A 25,344-nucleotide genomic window follows, 5' to 3' on the forward strand; every position below is an offset into this window, starting at 1 on the left:
TAAACAAAAGAGCTTTCAAACTGGATATTATTACCCCAAAGATGGAATCTACTTCACAAGCTTGCATAGCTTACAAGTTATCTCTGGTCATTTAGCCGATCTAATGAAAGTGTCGATAACGTATTACACAGTTGAGTCACTGTTTTCTTTGATACATCTTAGACATTGTCAAGGTCTAATACGTGTTTGTATATTCTGAACACTTCAGTCGCTGTCAGTCACTGAGGTACTGTAGCACTGGCTAAAGCAAGTCACTTTTTTTTTTTTTTTTGACTTGGAACAACTACTCTGACCGGAACAGGAATAGGCTCCTCCATGGGAAGTAATTCCTTAGTCCAGTCAGCAGAAGGGGCTGGGGTTAGCTCCAGTGTATCACTTCAGTGACTTGGAACTCCATCACAGAAATGCATTGTAGGTGTTGCGGTGTTGAGGCACTCCTGCAGCAGTTCTCCTTGCAAGCGAGGGAAGGGTCGTGCTCCTGTTCCTGCCTTTGGCAGCCGTTTCAGCTGCAGCTGTGTCCTTCGTGCTCCAGCATTGCTGATGCTACGAGAGCAGGCCCTGACCCACGCTGGAGGTGGTGGAGGTGAACTACCCTCTGATGTACCTTCACAGAGAAAGCAGGTGTCACTTACAGCTGCGTATAAACCTGCTACTAGCTCGAGTGCTGGAATTGTATCTTTGTAAGTGACTGAGATGTGTGGTGTACTTTGCTCTGCTGTCAGTTGGGGATGGGGTCTGGCACCCTGAGTTGACACATTTAAAGCCCTTGAACAAAACCTGAGTGACCTTGAAGAGAGCTGCAGCTGCTCTGCAACCTCAGTCTTGAATTCTGCCACTGTGGTCGCACACCTTTGGCACCGAGGGGGTGATTGTACTTCAGTGTCAATTGTCCCGATAAGTTTGAGCCTGTACACAACTGAGCTAGCTTTGGTCCTGTAGGCTTTAACATCCTGACTATCTTTGTGGCTTTACCACAGCAGTGGAATGAGTTGTGTGCTTGAGTGTTGACTTCCTAAAACCCATCTACGCATCAGTTTGTCTAGTAGACTTCCTGATACCTGGCTGAAGAGCTTGAACAGTGGGAACCTCCCGTGTAAGCTCTCCAACAGCTAGGTCATGTGTAAGAACATAAAAGTCTTCTGCTTGTGGTCAGCAGATGCTTGATACGACATTTCAAATGTTCAAGGCACTTATGCGCAAAGGCTGGTATAATTTTAGAGGTAAGCTTAAAAGCAGGTATGGTTATGGCAAGCAATTGTAGTAAAGTTGTCTTAGTCGCACAGGTGCTGTGCATCTGTCTGCTCTGTCTCTGGATGGGTGGTGGAGGGGAGTGCTGCCCACAGACTGCCGAGAGCAACTGGTTGTGGATATACAGGTTAGGAACTTCATCTGGAAGGGCAAAACCGTTCTTCCACAGCAAACTTCACACTGACACATAAACGTAGGCCTTACTGTAATAAGTTATCTGTCTTCTGTTACAAATAAGAAATTTTCCCAGGATGCAGATGGTAAGGTTCTCAAGTATTAATACAAGCTATGCACAACTTGATGATGAGGTTTTGTGCATTGGACTCAAGAAGCAGGTCACCCTGTGGTTACCCCAGCAGCAGTGGAATAAGTATCTTGTACCATAAAATAAATTCTGTTAGGGAACCAACAGTAATATGCTACTCTCCTTGTATATTTTCAAAGCAGGTATTTTTTGCTGGTACTTAGTTCGATATGCTAGTATCTAGTTTGCTAGACTTTCTGTTGAAGGGCAAAGATACATTTCTGGTGTTTGAGAATGTTCCCTCCACCCCCCAAAAGGAAGTTAACAGGACGTGACGCCATCCTTGTAAAGGCAGTACAGTTTTGTGTTGAATAAAAAAATGTTTTGTTAATCGTGGTCTTAAAACTTCATGTATAAGTTCAGTTACAAACCAGCATAAATACTTTATTCTACCAGCACCATCCATCTTTCTTTCCTTTAAAGAAAGGAAATGCTGCTCTCTCGAGCATTAGTGGACTTGCTCGAGAAATGGCTTTACAGTGAACTTTTGAAGTTGTTACTAGCTGTTTTACAACTGATTCATGGCTTGCTTTCCATGTCTTTCATTACAGTGGTTTAAACTTCAGGATTTTCTTTGAGCTTCATTCAGATGTAATATAAGCAGATTTTTTCTTAAGAGTATAAAAGTTTACTTTTCTTTGAACGGGCAAGTGTGCTACACGGTAAAACAACCTGGCACAGCTGCCTGCCTTGTTTGCTCTGAATTGAAAACCCCTCTCCCGTGTTTGCTTGTGGCAGTCAGTGCCCTTCTTGCGCAGTTGAAACGCTGCCTTTGGGGTGAGAGCACGCGCTTGGGTCCCAGATCCTGCGGAACCGCAGGTGCTGTGGTGCTGCTTCTGAAATGTCTAGGGCTGCAGCATTGTGCATGCCTCGGGGGCAGCTGGGGGGGCTGCTGCTGGGGATGCAGTATGAGGGGGTTGGGTTTTCCACTTCCAAGGGAAAGCCGTTGCTCCAGCGTGTCCCCTCTAGCTGTTGGTTAGACTCCTTTGCATCTTGGGCATTTGAAACCAGTATCTCTGTGCCCTGAACACCAGCCTCTACTGTAGATATCTCCTGTTACTGGCCTGCTCTCGAATACCCCCTACTTCAGTGGGGTTTTTCCCTGTAAGGATTATGTTTTAAGTGTAGTTCCAGGAACCGGGCAAGGAGCTGGCAGGAGACTTTGCTTCCTAGGTATTCTTGGACAGTATATGAGAACTTCACAGCCTTAACAACCCTTGGAATCTACGCTGCTCGGTGCTCTGGTTATCCCTGCCTTTCAAAAAATGTGAAACCATTCTCCAACCGTGCTGCATTTGCTGGCTGAAAGCATGTGCCAGCCCCTGTAGGAGAAAAAAAAGGTAAATTCCCATAGGTAGCATCACCGTGAACCTCGCGACCGGGCAGCAGGGCTTTCATTTCAGTGTTAGCACAGTGTAAGACGTTAATGTGCTCATTTGTGTGAGCCTAGGTGTCCAAACTTCAGCAGGGGGTCAGTGTAGTGTCCACGCGCTCAAAGGATGCTTCTGTTAGCTACCACTAGCTGTTGAGTTTTCTTCAAGTGGATAGAAGAATATTACGCTGCCTCTTAACGCCTCATTGATTCTCATTTCAGCTCCCAAGATAATGTCTGGAGTATAAATGCAAACTCTTAGTAGTCAAAAAGCATGTGTGTTGTGGCTGACTCTTAGCTGAATTCATAATTCTCCAGTTGAAAGTTTAAGACTCCAACCACTGATTACACATGAAAACAGTGAAAACAACTACATGTGACTGTTAGCACTGCAGAATAGCTCCTGTTAGCACACCAGGAATGCACTTGTGTGACTGACTTTACTCACCTGATACAGATACTAAACCCTGTGTTCCATCTTTCCTGGTCACAAGGAAATAGAGCAAGCGGTAAAAAGTAGGAATCGCTGCCACGTGATCTGTTGATGAATCATTTTAAACAAAAAGAGTTCTAAGAGCTGTACCCACCGGCCACCTCTACAAAGCACTGAAATGGTTTAATTAAATTAATTAAAAAAGGTGGTAGTCCCTGAATGTTGCGTAGTGGGAGAAGTTTGTTTACACAGCCTGAACATAACTCCGTAGGATGGGAGGGGAGGCGGGGGTGAGATGGGAGTGTCAGAATTTAAAGCAGTGTTCTAAGTATGCAAAATGTTTACTATGTATGTAAATGGGATTCTTATTAGTGACAGATCATGTGCAGATTGACAATATTTCAATTTATTTTTGAATGGCAATATAGATTGTCAAGGTTGTGTATAATTATAATAAATATATAAACTGCTACTTGAACCATAAATGACCACCCAAGACCTCATTTTTACACTGGTGCTCTTAAAAGATGCTCTGAAGCCACGGATCGATTCAACGTGTGTTTGTCCAAAAGACCCCTGGTAAGGAATGAGTGGGTTTGGTGGCTCACCCTGTCCTGCTGGCGGTGGCAGGGCTGGTTTCTCGTGCTTCTCCATCCCAAGCATCTGCAGTCTCTCTCCTGCTGACACATGGCACCGGGTGAATTACCTGTGACCGCTCCACCTGCCGCAGCCCAAACACGGTACGGGTTTGCCTCAGGGGAACTCCAGTTGTTTTCACACCTGCAGTCACATTTGTCCATCTGGATAAGCACACATTGCCAAATTTAAAGTAATTCCTCTCACAAATTATTTATTGCAACATACAAACGCGTTCAAAGTAGATTTCCTGGCATCTTGAACTGCTGGGGGAAGCTGCTGGCTTTGGGCATTGCTGGTGCTTGGAGAAGATAGTGAAGCGCAGCAGTAAAGCAGCTGTCCATGGACTTGCTCCAGGAGTTCCTTCATGTCTCAGCAGCGCAATGGGATTCCCTCCAGCCTCCACCGGTACGCGAGGGCTGTAGACCATCTGCATAACCATATCAAACTGCAACATGGCTCAGCATGTTCATATCCGTCTTCCTCAATGCGCTTTAAAAAGCTTCACAAAGTCTGCATTTCTTCCAGCCTTTGCACACTTGGATCTCAATCAAGTCTAATGAAGTATTTAAACTATACCATTAATTTCACAGGCAAGGTTTGGGATTTAGGGGTGGGGAAAGGTCCTGCCAATAAAAAAAATACATACACGCCTATATGCACGTATATACATCTATATGTGCACATGTATAGCTGTACAATCTGAAAATGAACTCCATGTGTCAGTATAGGGGAAAATACTGCCCCTGACCTACGTTGCCATCTGAGCATCTCGGATTGCTACATCAGCCAGTTCACGCTCCAGTATTTACCAGCTGTGCAAGGACGCTCACCCTCAAGAAACTTACTGCACTGTTCCGCTGCAAATGAGGAAAATCAATTATTCCAGCAAAATTAAGTGAACCTGAAGAGTTTAAGGTAGCCAGCTGAAACTCTTAAAGAATTAAAGACATAGCCATGATGTCATACTAATGGTATTTGCATCAAAACACTGAAACCCATTGGTAGATTTCACATTTTGTCTCAAATCTGGCATTGTGACGTCCTCACGCTATCCCAACAGGCAGGTGCAGTGCAGTTTCAGGCAGAAAAGAGCTGCTTGCGGAATAAAAACAATCTACTCCCAGGGACCGTGTTTGTCACTGAGCTGAAACAAGAGTGTCCCAGTGATGGTTACCATGACTGCAAGTAAATAATATCCTTTACTTTCTCAGATTAACCCTGTCTTACCTTCTTTATTCTCCCTACAAATATGTGTGCTCTTCCTTTTGTAAGAAGTTACTTGGATTTGTCAGTATTGCTGAAACACTTTCAATCACAAAGAAAAGGGCACTTTCTATAGCAAATACAGCATTTAAAAACTACAAGTCAAGAATATTTTACTTGCAAATTTCTCCAGAATATACTTGAACATATACATATATTCAAGGAGACATACCTGGTGGGAGAAGATTCAGCAGAGAAAGAAAATACTCCACTACCCGTTGGACACAACTAACAGCTCCCCAAAACACAGCAAATCAGATGTGAGAGTTCTGGAGATCCCGGGTTCTCTCTCGTATGTCTTTTCTCTGAGCACTGAACTTGGATAACTCTTCAGTAGAAATATATTCTCAGCCAAGACAGCAGAAAAAGAAAAGGTAAGAAACCCTGCCTGCCCTACCGCGCATCCCCAACGCTGCCGCCTTCACGTGCCTCCGTTGCTGCTGTTGGCACTAGCGGGCAATAGAAGCACCCGGAATTGTGTCACCAGTGGTTCTGTCTCCCAAGGCTACATTTTATACAAGCATATTTTGAATCCAGCTGGGAAATAAGAAAAACACACCGTCTGACCAAAAGGATTTTTAGAAGTACTAGATTACGGACGTGGGTTCCTAAATAACTTCACAACCGTACGTCCTTTCTGTTGCCGCATCTTGCCTGAGCACTCACCAAACAGCAGTTTCTTTGCCCTAATTTATGTGCTACAGTAATAATATTAAACCCAGAAGTTTAAAGAAGAGGAATTAAAGCAATAAACCACACCAGCCTGGCAATTTTCAAGGACAATAGTCTAACTCCACAGCAGTTCCATGTCTCCCTTCAGAGGAAGGCATTACGAGCAATTAACCAGCCACAGAAAAGACAAAATCCCCCAGCTATCAGAAGACTCAGATTTTACAAGATCAGGCCTGTAAATACGCTGGGGCTTCCCACAGCAGGGGTAGCAGTAGCAGGACACCCAGGAACAAACACCGCAGTGGAATTTGCTCCACAAGGGCCAGCAGTTCCCGAAGTCTGGCCTGTGCAAACATTTCCCCCTACGCCCCAGACCCTCATGTGCTGAGGAGGATAAAGTAAGGCCATGAGCTTTCTCCAAGAAGCACCCACAAAAACAAGAAAGACAGGGGCACTGGGCTCAGTTTAACACAAATATTTTATGCCTTTGGGTCAGCAGCTATTCTGTCTGTAACATGAACACCAGTTTCTAAGGAAGGTGGTGGCAGGGACATGTTTTAAGGTGCCTTGAAGACTTTCACCTTGAATTTAACCTTGAACTTGAGACAATTTAGTCTTGAATTTCAGACTGCAGCCATCCTCAACACCAGGAAGGCAAGGCACCTGCATAAAAATCCTAGGCCAGAGCTTCTGAGTTCCTTCTGTAAAGCACGGCAGCAGCCAGCACAAGAGCTACTCTTGGAAACTAAAATGATAAGGCAAGTTCACAAACACCTGATAAAACTGAAGAGGCTGGCATCTCTGGGCTTCAATTTACAGTAAATTTAAATTTACAGTGGAGGAAGTATTCCGTGTCAAACAGAAAAAAGCAGAGAGCCCGTAAGAAATACACCTGCTCCCTCCCCACAAAGAGCTGCAGTTCCTGTCCAGGCAACCCACCACATCCAGGCACACGTGTAGTTACTCCTTTGCTTGCTGTAATGAAAAAAAAAAAACAAACAAAAACAACCCAAACCAACAACGTTTTCCTCTAGAGAACTGCTTCCATAAAGAAACACAGGATTTTCTCGCAGGTAACAAGTGATAGGACAAGAGGAAACTGCCTCAAGTTGTGCCAGGGGAGGTTTAGCTCAGGAAAAAATTCTTCACCGGGAAGGTTGTGAAGCACTGGAATGGGCTGCCCGAGGAAGCGGTTGAGTCACCATCCCTGGAGGTATTTAAAAGACGTGTGGATGGGGCAGGTAGGGACAGTTAGTGGTGGACTTAGCAGCGCTAGGTTTACAGTTGGAGTCGGATGATCTTAAGGGTTTTTTCCAACCGAAACGACTCTACGATTCTAAACCCAGGTCTTTTCTCTAAGGGACGTATCAGAAAAGTAACAGCACACAGATTTAGCCAGGGAGCGATGCAGACTGCTCTCCCCCGCACAGTGCACTCAGTGACTGCCCCTCTATATGAGAACGGGAACCTCACGCTATGACCGCCGTGCTCACAGAACACAGGGTGCTCAGCTACTCACACTCCTCCAGCCTCGGTGCCTTGCCTCACTTCCCTCGCCTCGGACAGGAGAGAAGCTTAAGCACACCACAGCCGTGGGCAGTACGGGTGAAGGGCAATACCCGCTGGGGAGGGAGGACTCGGGGCGGGTGGGCTAGCAGCACACCTCGGCAGGATACACCACCTTCTGCAAGTGACAGTAGGCAGGGTCACGCGGGTACAGCCTGTATTCCATCCTCCTCAGCCCTCTCCTCTCCCCGCACCTGCCCTGGAGCAAGGGCTCTGATGGGCTGCGGAGAAACTCACTTCTACCTCTGCACGCCTAAAGCCGTGAGCCCCTTACAATAAATAACTCGGGGGAAAAATGTTTTTTCTACAAGAACTGACACAGTAGTGGCATGCATAGACCTGGCTGCCTCACAAACTGCAGAAGCCAGAGCAAAGGGAATAGATTGTGAGGTTTCTTTTTCACTGTACGTATCCGTAATTGCCACAAATTATTATAATTTGATTCAAGGTTCCCCTAGTTCCTGCTACCCTAATCCTTGTTTCTCAAAGTTCCTCACCTCGTGCACCATGGCATTCTCTACAGGAAAAGGGAGGAGATTCGACCATTTCCCTTGCGCTGCACATCATCGGCTGGGCTTTATTTCCTCAGTGACAGCAGGAGCTTGAATTCAAGTAAAATCCAAACTCCCTCCTATTATGAAAGCGCTATTCCTAAACAATCTCTCGTTTACAAAAGACCTTCAGTGACTTCTCTCTCCAGCATTTTCATAATTCTACTTTTGACCAGCACTGTTGACCCAAACAACCTTCAATTCCCCAGAAAAGAGCCAGAGGCAAGAGGATATTTTACTTATTTGACAAACACGTTTGGAGAAAGAAACAAAAATAAAAATGCCAAACAAAACCCCAAACCTCAAAGACAATTACTTAAAGAAGCAAAGGGTGGAGCAGGAAAATACAAAGTCCCAGCATTTACAAGCAGAGAAATAAATACCTAGAAACAAAAGTACAGTACATTTTCCTCTCTTTTGAGTATAAAACCAAAAAGGAGAGTAAATGCAAATTTCTATTTGTCTCAAACACTTTCAGTAAGTCAACAGATAAAATTTAATAAACCAACCCCATTTCTACTTACACTTTCCGGAACAGGACCACACATTAAAATCAAGTAGAAGATACGACCGAAGAGAGTCTAAGACCTCTGAACACGCTCCACATAGGCAGCCAAAACTACTGCAATTACCAGAGAAAAGGCTTTCAGAAAAAGTTTGCAGACACTGCAGATAACTCCACACATGCAGAATTAGGTAGGAGCAAAGAGGACTTTTCATAGCTCAGTATGTTTTCCAAACAACTTTTTTAGTACACTGATTTAAATAAGAAAACACAGAAACACATTTTTCCTAACTTTCCTTACCTAAACCTTGTAGAACTACCTCAGAGCGAGCTAACATCTGCTACTTCTTGTGATTTCCTAAATTCTTCTCAGGTTTTTCCCAGTAGGTAATGGCTTTACAGATGTGTAAATAAATGCGTAAATATCCTTACAAATGAAAAAGAACCCAAACATGCAGTTTGACTTCCAGATCAACGAGGCTGTTACGTAGCCACCAATTGCCAAAGAGTAACTTTGTAGTTACAAGGCACATAAATTTGACATGGAGGTCACTGACCAGTTCTGCAAAGATTTACCATGATCCTCACCTGAACACAGTGTGATTAATCCTACCAATGTAAGAAGCGCTGCTTGCAACAAATGGAGCAGAGCACAGGTATGACTCTCCACCAAATCTGAGCCTAGGACTCTGATGAAGAGGTGTCACGCAGCTTGCTGCCACGGCTTTCCAGAACAGAACTGGATTTTAGGGCTTTGTATGCCAACGTCCCTCACTTCAGTCCCAACACAGCTTTTGGCCTTCAGTTCTGAGCCCCTTCTTAAGCACCTGCGCTCTGAGCTCTCTTTTCAGGCGTTAGGAACAAATGGGTAGACGTGAAAATATGGATTCTGTCTTTTCTTATGTCTCGCTCAGGTAACAGTTGGTCAAGTCCCAGCAGACGCTTCAGAAAGAGGCAGATGTTAGTCACTCATCAGTTTAGGCACAGGCACGAGAACTGCAGCCATTAATATTTCTATTCTTCAGACAGTCAGAGAAATATCATTCGCTCCATGAATAAGGCAGTCTTTGAACTCAGTGGAGTCATCTCAAATAAAACACATCAGAAGCAAAACACAAAACTTTACTTGGGAAGCTTCGTCCCTCAAAAACCTTCAAGTGACGCTGCACAGGAGATACAAGCCCAACCCTGCAATTTTTTCTCTTCCACACAGACCTTTCTGTCTATACAGGTGTTTTTAAAGAACAGAGAATGTTATTGGACTGGTTTTGCCACCAAAAAGGCAAGCTGAAGTTGGCTATAAGATTAAAAAAAAAAAAAAAACACAAACAAAAAACAACCAAAAAACCAAACCCCAAACAATAAAAAAAATTGTTTTCAGCTAAGATCTCCAAACTTGTCTACCGGAGCTTGTTTTCCATCCGTGCAATGGAAGCACAGATTTCCTCCCCTGCAATTCCAGCTGCTAGGACGCTCTCCGTTGCAGTTTCCAGAGGAAGGCACCGCTCCAGGACGGAGGCACAGGCACGCTGCGTCTTCTCCACCCGCTCTGACTTCAGCCCCGAGCTAGTGATGGGGCTGCTCCAGCTCTGCCGGCCCGAGACGGTGCTGCGTCTGCACAGCCGAGGCTGGGGATCTGCCAACCAAACGGCACTGTGTCGGGAGATTTAGTTCCTTTCTAAATTAGGCAGAATCGGTGGGTTTAGAAATCACAGCTTTCAATTTCGAAACCCAAAAGTCCACATTAAGACTTCAGATATTCAACAGGGATTTTATTTGACCTGGTCTACCACGGGAAAGTTTCATTTTCTCCCATATTACAGGAAGTACGAAATACATATTTATAAATATAATTTGACAGGTAGAAGTAGAAAATGTATCTAAATTCACTAACTTGCCATGACTATGGAAATTTTTAAAATAATTTTCCCACAACTTTAAATGTCAGAAATACAGTATTTGCATTCGCCTTTGCTCACAAGGAAATAAACAACCACAGTCCAATTTGCTAAATTACCATGACAGTGCTTTTTCAAGACAAATTAACCAAACTCAGACAACAGAAACTGATTTTTCAATTAACTTCTTGCTACACCATCTTGGTGATATAACAAGCCATCAGAGAAGTATTTTGTCTTGCTTTCCTTTAGTATCATGTCAGGAAAAACACCACAACCACCCGTTTGCCACAAAAAGGGCACTGAGAAATGTCATTTGTCTTAATTTGCTAAACTGCTGATATAAATCCTTTGTAAACAACTGGACAAATGCATAAATTACATTTACTATGCTCGGGTGACATTTTGTTTTTATGGATAATATCAATAAACTGATTTTCAAAGCCAAAGGGGCAGACATGTGCCCTGATGGTGACATATGAACTGAAAAAAAGGAAAAAGATATATTAGTATTTCAGTCAGGCGTACTACAATGTAATTGACATTTTGTTAAGGAAGCTTTTAGATCTTATACTACATCCTTAATTATGCTCTTCTGATCTACCTGAATGACCTTAGCAGATAGCACTACCCAAGGGATTCAGCTTCTTTGCAAATCCAGCTGCTCGCTTGGTAACTAAGTGCTAGTTACAACCAGAAATTTATAAAAATAGTTTCAAAGGGAGTCAATCAGAATTTCTGACAAAACAGCCTAGGGAAATACCTAATAAATTTTTATTAAAATTGGGTTTTAGCTGTAGGTATCCAAATAGGAGTGTTGCTGCACAGAAAAATCTGTTTTCTAATTTTAAATTTGTATTGCTTTACAAGGCAGAACACCACTCGTAAAGGGACACAATGCAAGCGCTAACCCAGTATCTGCACTGATTTGAAACTCCTTCATCTGTGTTCTGATAATATTATTTTCACTTTGGTGTGAGGAATTCTTTTCACTGATAAAAGCAAGGTTTGTGAAGACTTTAATTAAATTGTGATGAATTTAATGATAATCCTAGACAAAGCTAGGTCTTAAGAAACAGTTCAAATACTGAGACCACCCTTTCTCACAAAATTTATTTTGACTTTCAAAAGTTTGCTCTATTAGGAACTATTATTTAGGGGTCACAAGTGCTGTACAATCAAAAGAATCACAGAAAATTTAGAGGTTATCAAGTCAACTTAAGGGCATCAAGACAAAAATAAAAAAGGTATACTTGTCCTAGCAAGTGTGTGTTTTGCTTCTCTTGAAAATGACAGACTTCATAATCTCAGGAGATATACTGAGGATGTATTTGCAGGTTCACAGAGAACACAGACAAAAAACAACCAACCAACCAACGAAAGGCTTTTAATGATGTTTTCTTGTTAAATGGATTTTATAGCTGCGACAAATTTTCAATCTGGCTGTGAACAAGTCTCCTTTTTGACAAGAACTATGTAGACCAAATTCTGCAGGGAAAATATCAATATGCATATGCAAAACACTGAGCGCTGTTGAACCTAGAACCCATCTAGTATCTGTTCTTTACTGTTGTACAGTTAAAGACTAGAAATGTCGTCTCATTTTCAAAAGATATGCAGATATACACGTAAGACATTTGATTGCCATTGAGAAGTTTGATGAACAAGGAAGAAAGGGGAAACACTACCACACTGTAAATCACAACTAACAATAATTGCTTTTGCAATTGTGTTTGCTCTACAGTGATGACACCAAGATCATTTCATAGTCAATGTATCTATCACATACTGATATCCACTGATGTACGGAGTTACAAAGAAGGCTGCAAACCGGTAAGTTTAGTCAAGAGTAGGGAAGTCAAATCAGGAATAGATGACTTCCAAATACAGAAGATTAACATACTGAAAGCCTGATTGAAGAACATACAGCGAACTTCCAGAGAAGACAATATAAAAGCTGCTTTCATGCTGATTCATGTCCCGCTTAAGAACACGGCACGATCTGGTATGATGTTCCATACAGCAACAAATATGGCAGACTCTTACAACCAAGGCATCAGCTAAATCACCAAAACATTATCAATGACCTCATTGTTTCCGTAACAATATAGGCATGATGTCAGCCTGGCTCTAGCGGTAAATCAGTGAGTAACCTCACACTTGGTATCTACAGAGAACAGGACTCAAATATACCACATGAAGTTACAAATACCATAAGGTCACTAAGACGTACAAAAGATACAAGGTGAAAAAAAGCTTATGCTGGCATAAATGGTGAAATTCCATTGAGTTAATCTCACCGGACTACCAAATGCTGGCACTGGAGTCCAACAAAATTAGCAAAAACAGAATAGCCACCTGGCTTTGACAGCATTTATATAAGCAACATCATATTCCTGTAACAGACTGCGGGACATTGCTGCCGGGCCAGTAACTTGATAGGAGAGTTCAAAGCTGGAATGTCCATAAAAATGTATTCGACATTGAAACAAAGCCTTATGACATACCAAGGATTTTACTCAAACCAGAATATATTTAATAACTAGTATTTCAGAAAGAATCATTCTTAGCACAAACTATTTTTCTTCCACTTACATTAGAAATAACGCCACCCACACTCCTCAGCTAAGGAGGAAACACGTCGATTTTACAGATGAGTAAACTAAATCACATGGCTGACAAGTTTGACTTGTTTCTTAAAGATACAGATTTAAATAAAAAAATATCCTTCTCTGAAATAGGTGGATTTTTCACTAGCATAAGAATAGGATAGATGAGAAAATAATTTTTTTCTAGATTGGCATGACAGTGGCAGGCTCAGTTACAGGATGAAGAAGTTTTCAGTTTATTTTTCTGTCTGAAACAGATGTTCCCTCTGAAGAACTCACCATCAGACAGAGGAATGAGAATCACAGCCCTTTCCTGTGTGAGGTAAAGCATCAAAAATTACACAGGTCTTAAGATACTTGTTCAACTCCCAGTCTCTCACAACTCAAACATTCTGACATTTAAATTCATGTATTTACTCTGAGCACATTTCAGAGAGAAATGTCATTCTCCTGAGCAGCCACATGCAACATCTGAAGTGGAGAAATTTTTTTTGGAAAAAAATAAGCTTAGGCTGCTGAAAGGAAAAACAGAGGGTGTAATGCACTGTAGCAACACCATTGTTTGTCAGCCTTGAGCAATAAAGTATCATGGGCATAAACAGGCCATGGAAAGTTCTTAAGGAAAACCAGTCTGGTCTCTTAATGGTAGGGCAGAGTATCAGGGAGGAGAACCAAGAGCTCAATAATTAAAGCTGGGCATAGGATTTTCTTTAAGAAAGCTAAGCCTACATACTGTGTTGTGTACCTCCAAAACTCAATCACACTGTAAAGAGACCCCTTCCAACTTTAAACTGCCTTCTTCAAGTACCACAGCAGCACAGTGCTCAACACAGGCTTATTAATCCCCAAACACAGGCCCAAGCTCAGGCTTAAGTAAAAAGTGGGCACACATTGTTGTAAAAGAAGTGGTGCATATGTGAAGCCAAAGTATTCCTGAGACTGGAACATGCAGGAAAAAAAAGCCTATCGGACAGTATGTGAATTTTACTGGTGAAAGAAGTCCGTTATTCTGTTTTTCCTCCTATTTGCTATGAGTAAGGCTATTTATTATTGAGCTGGAAACGTCACAGAAGCAACGCAGCTTCACAGGTTTTGAAAATTTTAACCCCCAACCTGGGAATCAACTTGAACCTTTGTACAAAGCAATACAATTTACCTAATTTCAGGGGAACTACAGCTGCTTATGTTTAGAGATGAAAATAGTCTATTACAGTTTCTGCCCTTGGAAAGCGCTGCCCCGATTGCTTCAGAGGAGTTGCAGGGTTTAAGCAGGCACTTCAAATTTATTTTCAGTCAAGATAGTGGAAAATAACCACGTTCATTTAGTTGGTGATCAGTTCTATTGCTAAAACTGAGAGAAATCTTCCTCTTTTTTTTTTGCTAAGCCCCTCTTATCTTAGAGGAAGCTGAGGATGAAGCTGAGACCTGCTTTAGCAGTGGGTTGGACTAGATGATCTCCAGAGGTCCCTTCCAACCCTGGCCATTCTGTGATACTGTGACGTAATAGCTGGGCAAGCCTCTGCAGTTGCATGAATGTCACCGGTAGTTTTGGATCCCAGGAATACAGCGATGGTCACTTAGATCATTTACTCACTCAGAGAACTTCTACACTTCATATGACAAAAGGTAATACCTGATGGCTCACTGGATGATCATCAATATTCACAATATAAAGAAATATACCTAATTACACTATGCTGCATAGGGCAGGCACATATGTTTCCTCCTACAATTTGGTTAGCTTTACTGCTAGGATGAAGCATAAAGACAGGGGTAAATCCATTAATTCTCTTTTGATAGAAGAGCATAATAAACACTACATTTTATAAAGGCAGGTTAACTCTTTGTTACCTGTGACATCTTAAAAGTATCTATACTTAATAAGCTGTATTTTTTTTTAACTTTTAAAGACTGCTCAGATACGAATGCTCCATTCATTATCAAAAGCATTGCTTACTATGATCCTGTCTTCCTGCATGGAGGCATTAAAGTGCAGTTCAAAATCCAGTTGTCTCCTGTTCGGTGGTCTTTTTGGATTTTATGAAACAGATGCAAACTTCATCTGCTCACAGTAAGCTCAGCGTACAGGTAAGCGCAAAGATCCGTTCTGAAAACATATATAAGGACAAATGCTAATTAGAAAAAGGAATAAAATATGACATAAGACAGTAGTTAATGTCATGACTCTTGCATAATTCTGTACGGCTTGGAAACATCATTAACAAAGGAACTGTGCCTAAGGGAGCAGTCTATGTTTGCAAATAAAACTAGCTGTCAACAATGGCAGTTACACCCACTGCTGGCAACTGAATATTCAGTAAGGAAGACCAAAGAAATCTCTAGCAAACATCTAAATAAACTAATATGTTAGGCAGTGTATCTGGAGGGAGGGGGGAGAAATGATGCTGGCATTGGGCAAGGATAAAAACAGCCTAGTGAATCCTCAGATACAAAACCACACTGAGCACGTTTCAGCCAACATGTTTATCTGTGGAGTTGCATCTCCAGTGTACCAGGTTACTCGGCTGTCAAGAGAAAAGGTTAAGAAACACGAGATGAAAAGGTTTACAGAGCTGAAGACAAACAACTAAAATTCACCTGCTACAAACTGGAGGCCAGTGTCACCTTTGAATATTGGGATGCTCAAAATGGAATTTGTAAACTAAAGACTTTACATGAATAAAATGCATTTGCAGTAACTTGATGTTGCAGTATTCCTCTGAGGGCATTTTGGCAGGCTGAATTAAGCATAGATAAAGTCTGAGGTGGAATATCCCTTGCATAAGCCAAAAATTCAGAGGTGTTTTGTTTTGTTTTGTTTTTCCCAGATTATCTTCTGAGTCATAGGAGAACACTAAATTTTTTGGACAGTTTGTAACTTAGGAAAAAAAATAAATTTACAGACACTGAAGGTGTGGATAATAACCATCAGGAATATGTCATACGCTCCCAAAGGAGCACAGTCAAGAGTCAAAACTTTTAGTGAATTTGCTCCAAACTTCAGTATAATCAAGATACAGAGGTTTTGTTCTCATGAATTTTGGCATGGTGCCTTTTAAGATAAAGCACAAAAGTGGCAAGACCTTTTTATGCTCCTCTGTAAGACGTACTTATTGCAATTATTACATTACTATGTTTAACATAAAAAGCACTATGTGAAGACTGCAGACCACTGTAAACAGCAAACATCCAGTAAGTATGTTCCAAAATTCACAAACCAACCGCTGAAATGCCAGACTGAAACAAGCATCCAGTAATGAATTGTTACTGACAGAAACTTTGCTTTTCGCCACTCAAGTTTTCATCAGACAGATAATTCTAAATAACAAGAGCAAGGTTTCTCATCTCTGAAAGCAAAGCTCAGTTCTCTTACTGAAAGGTTAACGCAGAAAGCATTTGTGTGGGTGGGCAGCAAAACAAATATTTAATTTGATAAAATTTTATAATCTTTGTAGAAACACAGTTCAGTGAAAGAGAGGCATCCAAGCTTCATGATCATGTACTTGAATAAAATAAATGAATAAAAAATACACAATAAAAAGCATTGCAAACATAAACTGGATTGGACTAAATTTTATGTTTTGAGTAAATCAGTCCTTCCCTGCCCAATTTTTCTAGTGTTACCATCCAGAATGAAGAATATTGGAGAAAACTGCTTGTGTGGTGTCACTGAGACAGTAACTGGAAGGGGTTCTTCCTTCACAGGGGAGTCATAAACAGAAAAACAAAATATGCATTTCAATGGTATTAGGCCAGGAAACACCCCACTAAGGTTTTGTGGCTGCATAAGTACAAACTTCGGTTTTTAAGTAAGTTTTCTTCTTGTCGTTGTGAGACTTGGTTTCCAATGACAACGTCTCACAGAATTGCATTTACTTTAACAGGTTGCTAAGGCACACGGGCAGACTGGCAGGACAAGCCCTGGTGCTTGGATTGCTTTGCTACCCTTCTTTGCTCCAACAGCTTGCAGCGCTGCAGAAATACACTCCCTGCACAAACACGCTGCAATGAGCTCACTCCCTAGCCAGTCACAGCAATCTCCTGTGCATATGCCTGTGAAACTAAGGCATGATTTATTCTAATATTTAGGATATAAAGTTAACACATCAAAGCAGAACCAGACAGAGATCCTTTCAACACCTTCCTGTGCCACACCTTAATTGTCTTAAGAGAATGAACGATGCATTATGTGGTTCATTTCCTTTCCTTCTTCCCTTCACCAGTGCCGAACATGTTATTTCTAGCATTCTTGCATATTAAAGCAGTCATAAGTGAGAGAAGTTATGCAAACTTAAAATATTTAAATCTGAAATAACGAAGATCTCATCAAACTTTGCCATGTCGTCTAAATGAGCTTTCTTCAAAAGCACAGCCACCTTTCCCAGCTCTTCAGGGGATGAGGGAAGATATGATTGAGTCATTCTCCAAACCACTCCCGCCTTCTCATGTTAGAGAATAACACTTAGCAGAATACTGTTAATAACAGCCCGCAAATCACCACTCACCAAATGCAAGGTGTCAGCTTGACCATGTCTGTATTGCACCAGAAAAACTACAGACTTTCACACTAATCTTTTACTATAACATTTGACACTATAGAAGTAAACACAGTGAAGGGAACAGCTTCAACAGAGTATCACTATTGTAGAGCGTAATGTTTCTATGACAAAAGAGATCGCCTACGGTTTCTAATTGTTGCGCTGATAAGCTGTTCTTGGACTGGGAAGTAGAACACTGTGAAACAAAATTGACCTGTATATATTCATGCAAAACTGGACAGTTTTTAAGTTAACTCAAATCACAATTCAGATTTTAAAAAGTGCTTATTACACATTGCAAGCAGTGGATTTTTCTCGATGGGAAATATCTGTCCAGAGGACTCAATGGCCTTCATTTATTATTAAAATGAAACTGAGCATTTGGCCCTAGACTTAAAGTGGAACAAAATACAGAACAAAGACTGGCACATATCTGAAGCAATAAAATTTAGGGGGGAAAATAATCTGAGGTTATTTATGTAAATGACTCCACCTCTCCATTCTTCCAAATACAGAGATTATTGAATGTTGACGCAGAAGGTTCGAACACAACTTATACGACCAATGTGATCAAGTTAGTGCCGCTTTATTAAAAGACTTACAGCAATTTATACTCTCAGCAAGATACACACGCTACGCAGGCTTTGTTATGCAGAAGGTGACAGGCTAAAACTACTCGTTCACACGCTCCCGCCTCCCCTGTGACTGGTCCCGGTGTGGTGCCCACACGCTGCTCCCCCCTTATGCAGGCATCCTGCTTTTTCTCATCTTTCAGTCCAACTCTCTTATCTCTCTGCGATTACACAGTTTCTTTGCCTCTCTTGGCCTTGCAGATGCCCTTCACAGCAGCTGCAACTTGTTACAGCCCCGGCCCGTTATTACAACCAAGTTGTTCGGTCTGGATTGCTCATAACATGCCCATTTTCTTCCAGCCACTCCACAAATCCCCCTTTTTGTTTTGAGCAATCCAGACCCCATTCTCAAACATCTGTTTAATTAACCCATCCATCATGCGTTGCAAACATTGAAGCAAACAGGGATGAAACAATATCAAAATCAAAACCACTATCAACACTACCAATGCTCCTTTAACTGCAGCCTGCAACCATCCCCTTAGTCCAAGACCGCTGAGCCAGCCAGAAAAAGGATCACATCCTTCAGTAACATGCTTCATATTCTCGTGCAGTGCTGCCAATTGCCAAGTTATGCTTCTTGAGTGATCAGACAAATTGAAGCAACACATCCCTTCAAAGTCTTCACAACCATGTCTGTCTGCTAACAATAAAAAAAATCTATGGCAGCTCTATTCTGCAAAGTATCATGTCTAAAACTAACTACATCAGTAAGTAGCTCACTTATCATTTGTGAAATCAAATTAAATGGTTTCTGGCCCCAACATGCTAATCTACGTTTGTTTGGGTTTTTTTTTTCTTGCATTTATGTCTGACATTCCTTCTGGGAGGAAAAAGGATGTGGCTATAACAGTGGCTAATGATGGCAGCTGTATGTTGTCGTTACATGTATCATCAAAGGTTCGAATAGATCTGTGCGATCTTTCATGGTTCCTACTGATATTAATGGAATACTAATCAAACAGGTTTGAAAAGGGTTATCCGCTTGTTGCAAACTCAGACAAAAATCTGTTACCCCAGTTGTTACCCAAATATTTGTTCTGGGTAAAATGTCAAAAACCCCCTCACTACTTGGTAGAAAACAAGTTAACATAACTGTGATCCACTTTTAAGGTGTTGCCATCGTTTTACCTCCTTTTTCCAATTGCTCTGATGCACCTGCCAGCTTCGAGGAATGTTTATTCCGAGTCCACAAACCTTATCAACTATCTTGTTGTTCTATGAATACACTGCAAAGCTAAGCATTTCAAAAGCCTGAAACTAATTTATGCTAAAACCCCTTGCCCAAGGTCCTCAATTAAGCTTAAAGCCTCAAAAAACTACTGTTATCCTCTAAGTATTTGTGCTTGCCTTTCTATATTAATAGCAGATTACTGATATGCTGACACACCTACAAAGTCAGACAACCCGCTCGCTTCAGAATAAAACACAACCCGATCACTACACGAGTGACATTTAAACGCACTATCCCAATCACATGCACGTGTGACTCTCCCAGTCTTCTTGTCACACCACGCGCAATGTATTAAAACCCGAGGTCAACAGTTCAGACACGCTCTCGACAAGCTGTGCCGTTTCCCTTGGTCTGCTCTGTGCTGAGCGGCTGCGTTCGCGCAGCTGCATGACACAACGGCAAATTTGGCAAAAGACCAAAAGCTTCACTGTTTGCCGGCTGTCATGCTGCCAGCAACGGGGTCAAGATGCCAAGTTCAGTCGATGTTAATGTCGTTGAAGTGCCTCAGAACGTAAGGCTACTGTTGACATTGACTCATGTCCTGTAAAACATACAAAATTAAACCTGATCCTCTACTTCATTATTCTTAAGATCTCCTCTCCAGGGCCGCGCCCAGCGACCCGGAATCCATCTAACACGGGTATCTGTAACAATAAAAGCATATCCTCGCCACATCATTTTTAGTTCCTCAGGTCCCTTCCATTCTCCTGTAGCGGCATCTCCATATTGAACAAAACCACTATTTCCACACTGGTTTACCGCAGATCTCAAACCCAAACTATGTATTATTACTGGCGGTTCATTTCTATCACCTGTAAACTGCAAATAGTTCAATACGTATATCGCTTTTGCAAGGCGCTCTGCTGTGCCCAATACCTCTCCCCCTTTTTGTTTTTGCAAAAGCGCTTTCAGTGTTTGATGCGCTCGTTCCACAATGGCCTGTCCCGTGGGGGAGCATGTTATGCCTGTGATATGACGTATACCCCAAAGTTGACAAAAATGTGTAAAGTTCCGAGAAATATAGGCCAGGCCATTACCAGATTTGATTTGTGCAGGCACTCCAAGTGCCATAATGGCAGCATGCATATGTTTAATTACATGCCGTGCTGTTTCACCAGCTTGCGCCGTTGCCCAGAGCGCTGGGGAAAAGGTATCAATTGAAACAGGCACATATTTAAGCCTGCCAAATTCTGGGATATGAGTTACATCCATCTGCCAAAGTTGTAGGGGTTGGAGTCCTCGAAGATTCACCCCCAAACCAAGGCCAACTCCTGCCTTCTGGCAATCAGGACAGGACTGTACAATTTCTCTAGCATCAGCCACAGGAATGTGAAATTGCCTGGCCAACACTTTTGCCAGCTGGTGAAAAAACTCATGTGATAACCTAGCTTGTTCAAAGGTTTTAACAACAGGACCTGTCCAGGCTGGAGCGACAAGCTGATCAGCCTGAGCGTTACCTAAAGCTATACTCCCACATTTCTGATGACTGCAAATATGCACAATAAAATATTCGTCCCAATGTTGGTTCAAAAGCGTTAGCAACTGTAACAACAGAGTACACAATACAGGATGTCACACAGGTTTCACCATACTATGTTCTAAACGCTGTACCGTACCCACAACATATAATGAGTCTGATACCACATTGACAGGTTCTTGAATCCAGTGCCGAAATGCCCAAAAACCAGCTTGGATGGAGTTCTAAAGTCTGTAAAGAGTCTCCAGTCACCCCAGAGAGTAGTTTATGTTCCCAAGTTTCTCCTACTTTCCAGGTGACTGCAGCTCTCCGAGATTTTGGTCCAGCATCAGTAAAAACAGTTATCCCTTTTACAGGAACCTCTGATCACAAAGGCAAATGTTCAGTCGCTGATGAGATAACAATGGCAAAAGTTTGTCCAAAGGGTAACTGTTAGTAAGAGTTCACAAAAAATCAGCAGCTGCTATTTGAAATGCTGTTGAAGCAGACAACAACCAGTCCAAATACAGTTAGGCCTGAGACATCTACAATTCAGTGCCTGCCTTCAATAAGAAGCTGTGAAAACAATTCAGGGCGCATAACAACTGTTTTTCTGGGCTGGAGGGGGAGAAAAACCCATTCCAAAATTCATAAACACGGTCTCCCTTCTCCCAGCTGGATAATAATCCCTAATGGGTGTTCTCGCTGACCTCCTGAGTTAATTATCATAAAAGAAAGAGCTTGGTCATCTAATCATCTGCGAGCATCAGTTGTCACTATCTTATTAGTGATCACTTGCCACACCTGTTGCTGATCCTCATTCAATTGATGGCGTTCCTGAGCCTGCGCAGCTGTTCCCAGGAGCGGCATCAATGGTTTCAGATCATCGTTCATAATCCCACAGATATTACGAACCCACAGGATATCTCCCACTAGTTTTTGCACATCAGACAGTGTTTCTGTTGCTGTGTTAATTTTCACTTTCTGGGGTCGAATAATTCCATTTGTAATGATCCAGCCCAGGTACAACCATGGCCCTTTCTTTTGAATTTTCTCTGGAGCTATCTTCAGCCCCCTTTTTCCAAGACTATGTGTGAGCTGACATAAAATCGTCTCAGAATCCAGCTGTTTTCCTGCTACCAAAATATCATCCATATAATGATAAATAAGTAAATGATGATACTGCCTACGAACGGGTTCTAAAGTCCATGCAACAAACAATTGACACATCGTAGGTGAGTTTTTCATTCCCTGTGGTAGCATCACCCAGCGATATCTTTTCACTGGCTCTGCTTTATTTATCAATGGCACTGTAAAATCAAACCTTTCAGCATCCTCCGGATGTAAACGAATTGTAAAGAAACAGTCTTTCAAATCGATAATCACCAAATCCCAATCCTCTGGTAACATAACCGGGGAGGGTAGCCTGGGTTGTAAGGCGCCCATATCACACATAACAGCATTGATTGCTCATAAGTCATGTAACAGACGCCATTTCCCAGATTTCTTTGGGACTGTAAAAATTGAGGTGTTCCATAGATTAGTTGAAGGCACAATGTGTCCAGCATCTAATTGTTTCTGCACCAAATTATTAACAATCTGCAGCCGGTCTTGCTTTAGCGGCCACTGGTCAATCCAAATTGGATCATCGGTTTTCCAGCTGAGTTTTAGAATTGGCTGCTCAACAGTGGCCGCCCCTAAAAAGGCAAAGCAGATCTCTTCCGATGAGTGCCACAGGTAAGTGCATTACATAGGGGCGTGTAGTTACTACCTTACCATCGGAGAACATGAATGCAATTACATCTTTACTGATAAAGGTAGCTTGAGTTCCACCAACCCCCACAATGCCGGTACCTGCTGGCATTAGAGGCCACTGCCTAGGCCACTTAAAAAAAGGTAAAATCGTTACATCAGCTCCAGTATCTATAATCATCTGCAATTTACACACTTGCCCATTAGGGTGCCTCATTTCCATTCGCTCCTCCAGCTTTCCCCGACTGATGTCCATGGCTAGCAAAACATCGGGTTGACCAGTAGACCCAAAACCTTCTATCCCCCTTTTCTGTTGTTCTGCGTTAGGCACTTTTGCTTCAAAAGGAATTAATTGAGCAATATTTGATCCCTCCTTAATAGTTATAGGGGGAGTTAGTGTGTAAACCATTATTTTAATCCGTCCCTCAAAATCAGCATCAATAAGCCCTGGGACCACAAAAACACCTTTCCTAGATAGTGAAGAACACCCAATTAATAAGGCACTTAAACCATGTCCCAAAGATCCCACAAGATTTGAATCAACAAATTGAACTGTGGTGTCGGTAAGTAATAGCTACTGCTGTTGCCAGGTCCACTCCGGCGCTTCCGGAGGCAGTGGCAGAGCAGTGGTCCAAGCACCCTGGACTTGTGTCATAGCACAAGGGCAAGGCGTGCTCTGCGTCTCATTTCCCTTTTTCCGACAATCGCTAGTGTTATGATTGTCTTTCCGACACCGCACACACCATTTCTTTTGCTGTGCGCCTGGAACACGACATTGTGATCTGATATGCCCCATCTTGCCACAATCAAAACATTTTCTGTCTTGCTTCCCGTTATTATTTTTTCCTTGCACAAGCAGCTTCACTGCAGCTCCTACCGCAGCAGCTATAAAGGCAGCTTTTTCTTGATCAATCATTCTTTCTGCCGCCTCCCACAGCTGAGCAGCTGACAACCCGCGTGGTAGGAGGCTTAAAGCTTTCTTAGTTTTTTCATTAGCATTATCATAAGCAAGCCTATCAAGAAATTTTGCTTTCATATCCTCGCTCAAATCAGGGTTACTCATGAGAGCAGCACACAGTCTAAAAATTAAGATTCTGTAGGTCCCTGTTTTATCCCCATAAATCCTGGCGCTATTTTGTCATCATGGAGGGTAAAAAATGTTTTCAGAGCGAGCTCCTGTGTTAATTGTAACACCTCAGGTTGGAATCCCACTTGCCACTCCGGGTTAGCAAAGGGGCTGGCGCCTGTCAGCATTTGGGCATTGACTCCAAACAGCGGATCCCCTTGCTGACGAGGCATGGCTGCGGCAGCGTCACACGCTGCCTGCCAGCGTTGAAAAAACTGGATCTGCTGAGAAGCCGTTAACAAAGTTTGTGCAACCATACGCACATCATACGGAGTTAATAAATTTGCTGTAAAAATACGCTGAATTACTGAGTTAGTATATGGAGATTTCAACCCAAATTGTGTTACTGCTAATTTCGCTTTTTTAAATTACCTTCCAGTCTAAGGGTTCCCACTCGTCACCCTGTGACGTTACTATAACAGGAAATGCCATTGGCCCAAGCTGCCCAAATTGCCCCTCTATAATTGCATCCCAAATAACCCCCCGCCATCGACGTGCTGGATTACTATTACCCCCCACACCTCCCATTGGAACCGGCAGTGGTAGCGGTCCCGCTGCTAACGTCTTCCCAGAACTGCCCACCCCCACTCCACCCCGTAGAAGAGGATTAGTAGAGAAGGGAGATAGTGGCGGTGCTGTAGGAACAGGCTGAGCTGCTTCTTGCACTCACATCTCAAGTTGCTCCAATTTTTTCATGAGATCTTGCAGCTGCACATTCTCCAAACCACAGCGACGTTCTGCAGACGCCGATCGGGGTGACGGAAGCAAAGGTGGATAGAAGCCATCTTCTGTTGAGACGTTGCATGCGTGTTCCGGGGACTGTTCTCTCGAACTTGGACCAGGAGATACAAGTGGTGGCAGATTCATCTCCTTTAGCTCTCGGCCCTTTAGCCGCACTACTGCTACACGCAACATATCCCTGTCCTGGCTTTTGGGAACAAGGATCCTGAGAATGTCATAGCAGTAGCAGAGTCTTTTGCACTAGCACCTTCAGCTTCTGCCGACAGGGCAGCGAAAGCAGATGCAGTAGATTGTCGTTCTGCTTTCATCTCTTTCAGAGTCTCTAGGATCAATCTCCACATTGTGGAGAATTTCCCACTGTCTTTAGAGCCTGAACTAATGTCCTCCTGCAGTGCTGCGCCAATCTTTTCCCGAGTATCTAGTTCAAAGGCTGCACTCACTGAGGGGATTAATCCACGCTGCCGAGCCCATGACAGCAACCTCTTCAGGCTTCCCTCATCATAAGATAAGCCTCTCTTAGACAGGATATGTCAGAGGAGCTTAACTAATGCTACTTCTTCTTTGCTTAGCGTGGACCCCATCTCCTCCATGACAGCTCACGTGATCAGGGCAAGATTCCAACAGTTGTGCTCGAGCGTCTTCCAGGCACCGGGGCAGCACCTGCTACGGCCGGCTGCTTCTGCCCCCTCTGAGCCGCCTCTTCGCTCCTGGAAGCATGGACAAGAGGGTCCCCATTCGGGCGCCACTTGTTGACGCAGAAGGTTCGAACACAACTTATACAACCAATGTGATCAAGTTAGTGCCA

At 42.7% G+C, this 25,344-nt stretch overlaps 1 long non-coding RNA gene across 1 annotated transcript; it reads right to left on the reverse strand.

Moving 5' to 3' along the window:
• Window positions 1-138: 138 nt before the first annotated feature.
• On the reverse strand, window positions 139-24,617 carry LOC308064945. The gene is made up of 2 exons (XR_013928600.1): window positions 24,469-24,617; window positions 139-22,053 (listed from the first exon to the last, which is right to left on the reverse strand). It is a non-coding gene; the product is annotated as an uncharacterized lncRNA (long non-coding RNA).
• Between the last annotated feature and the right edge of the window lie 727 nt (window positions 24,618-25,344).

The sequence above is a fragment of the Falco punctatus genome, assembly GCF_963210335.1.
Source record: "Falco punctatus genome assembly, chromosome: 1".
Taxonomy (NCBI): domain Eukaryota; kingdom Metazoa; phylum Chordata; class Aves; order Falconiformes; family Falconidae; genus Falco; species Falco punctatus.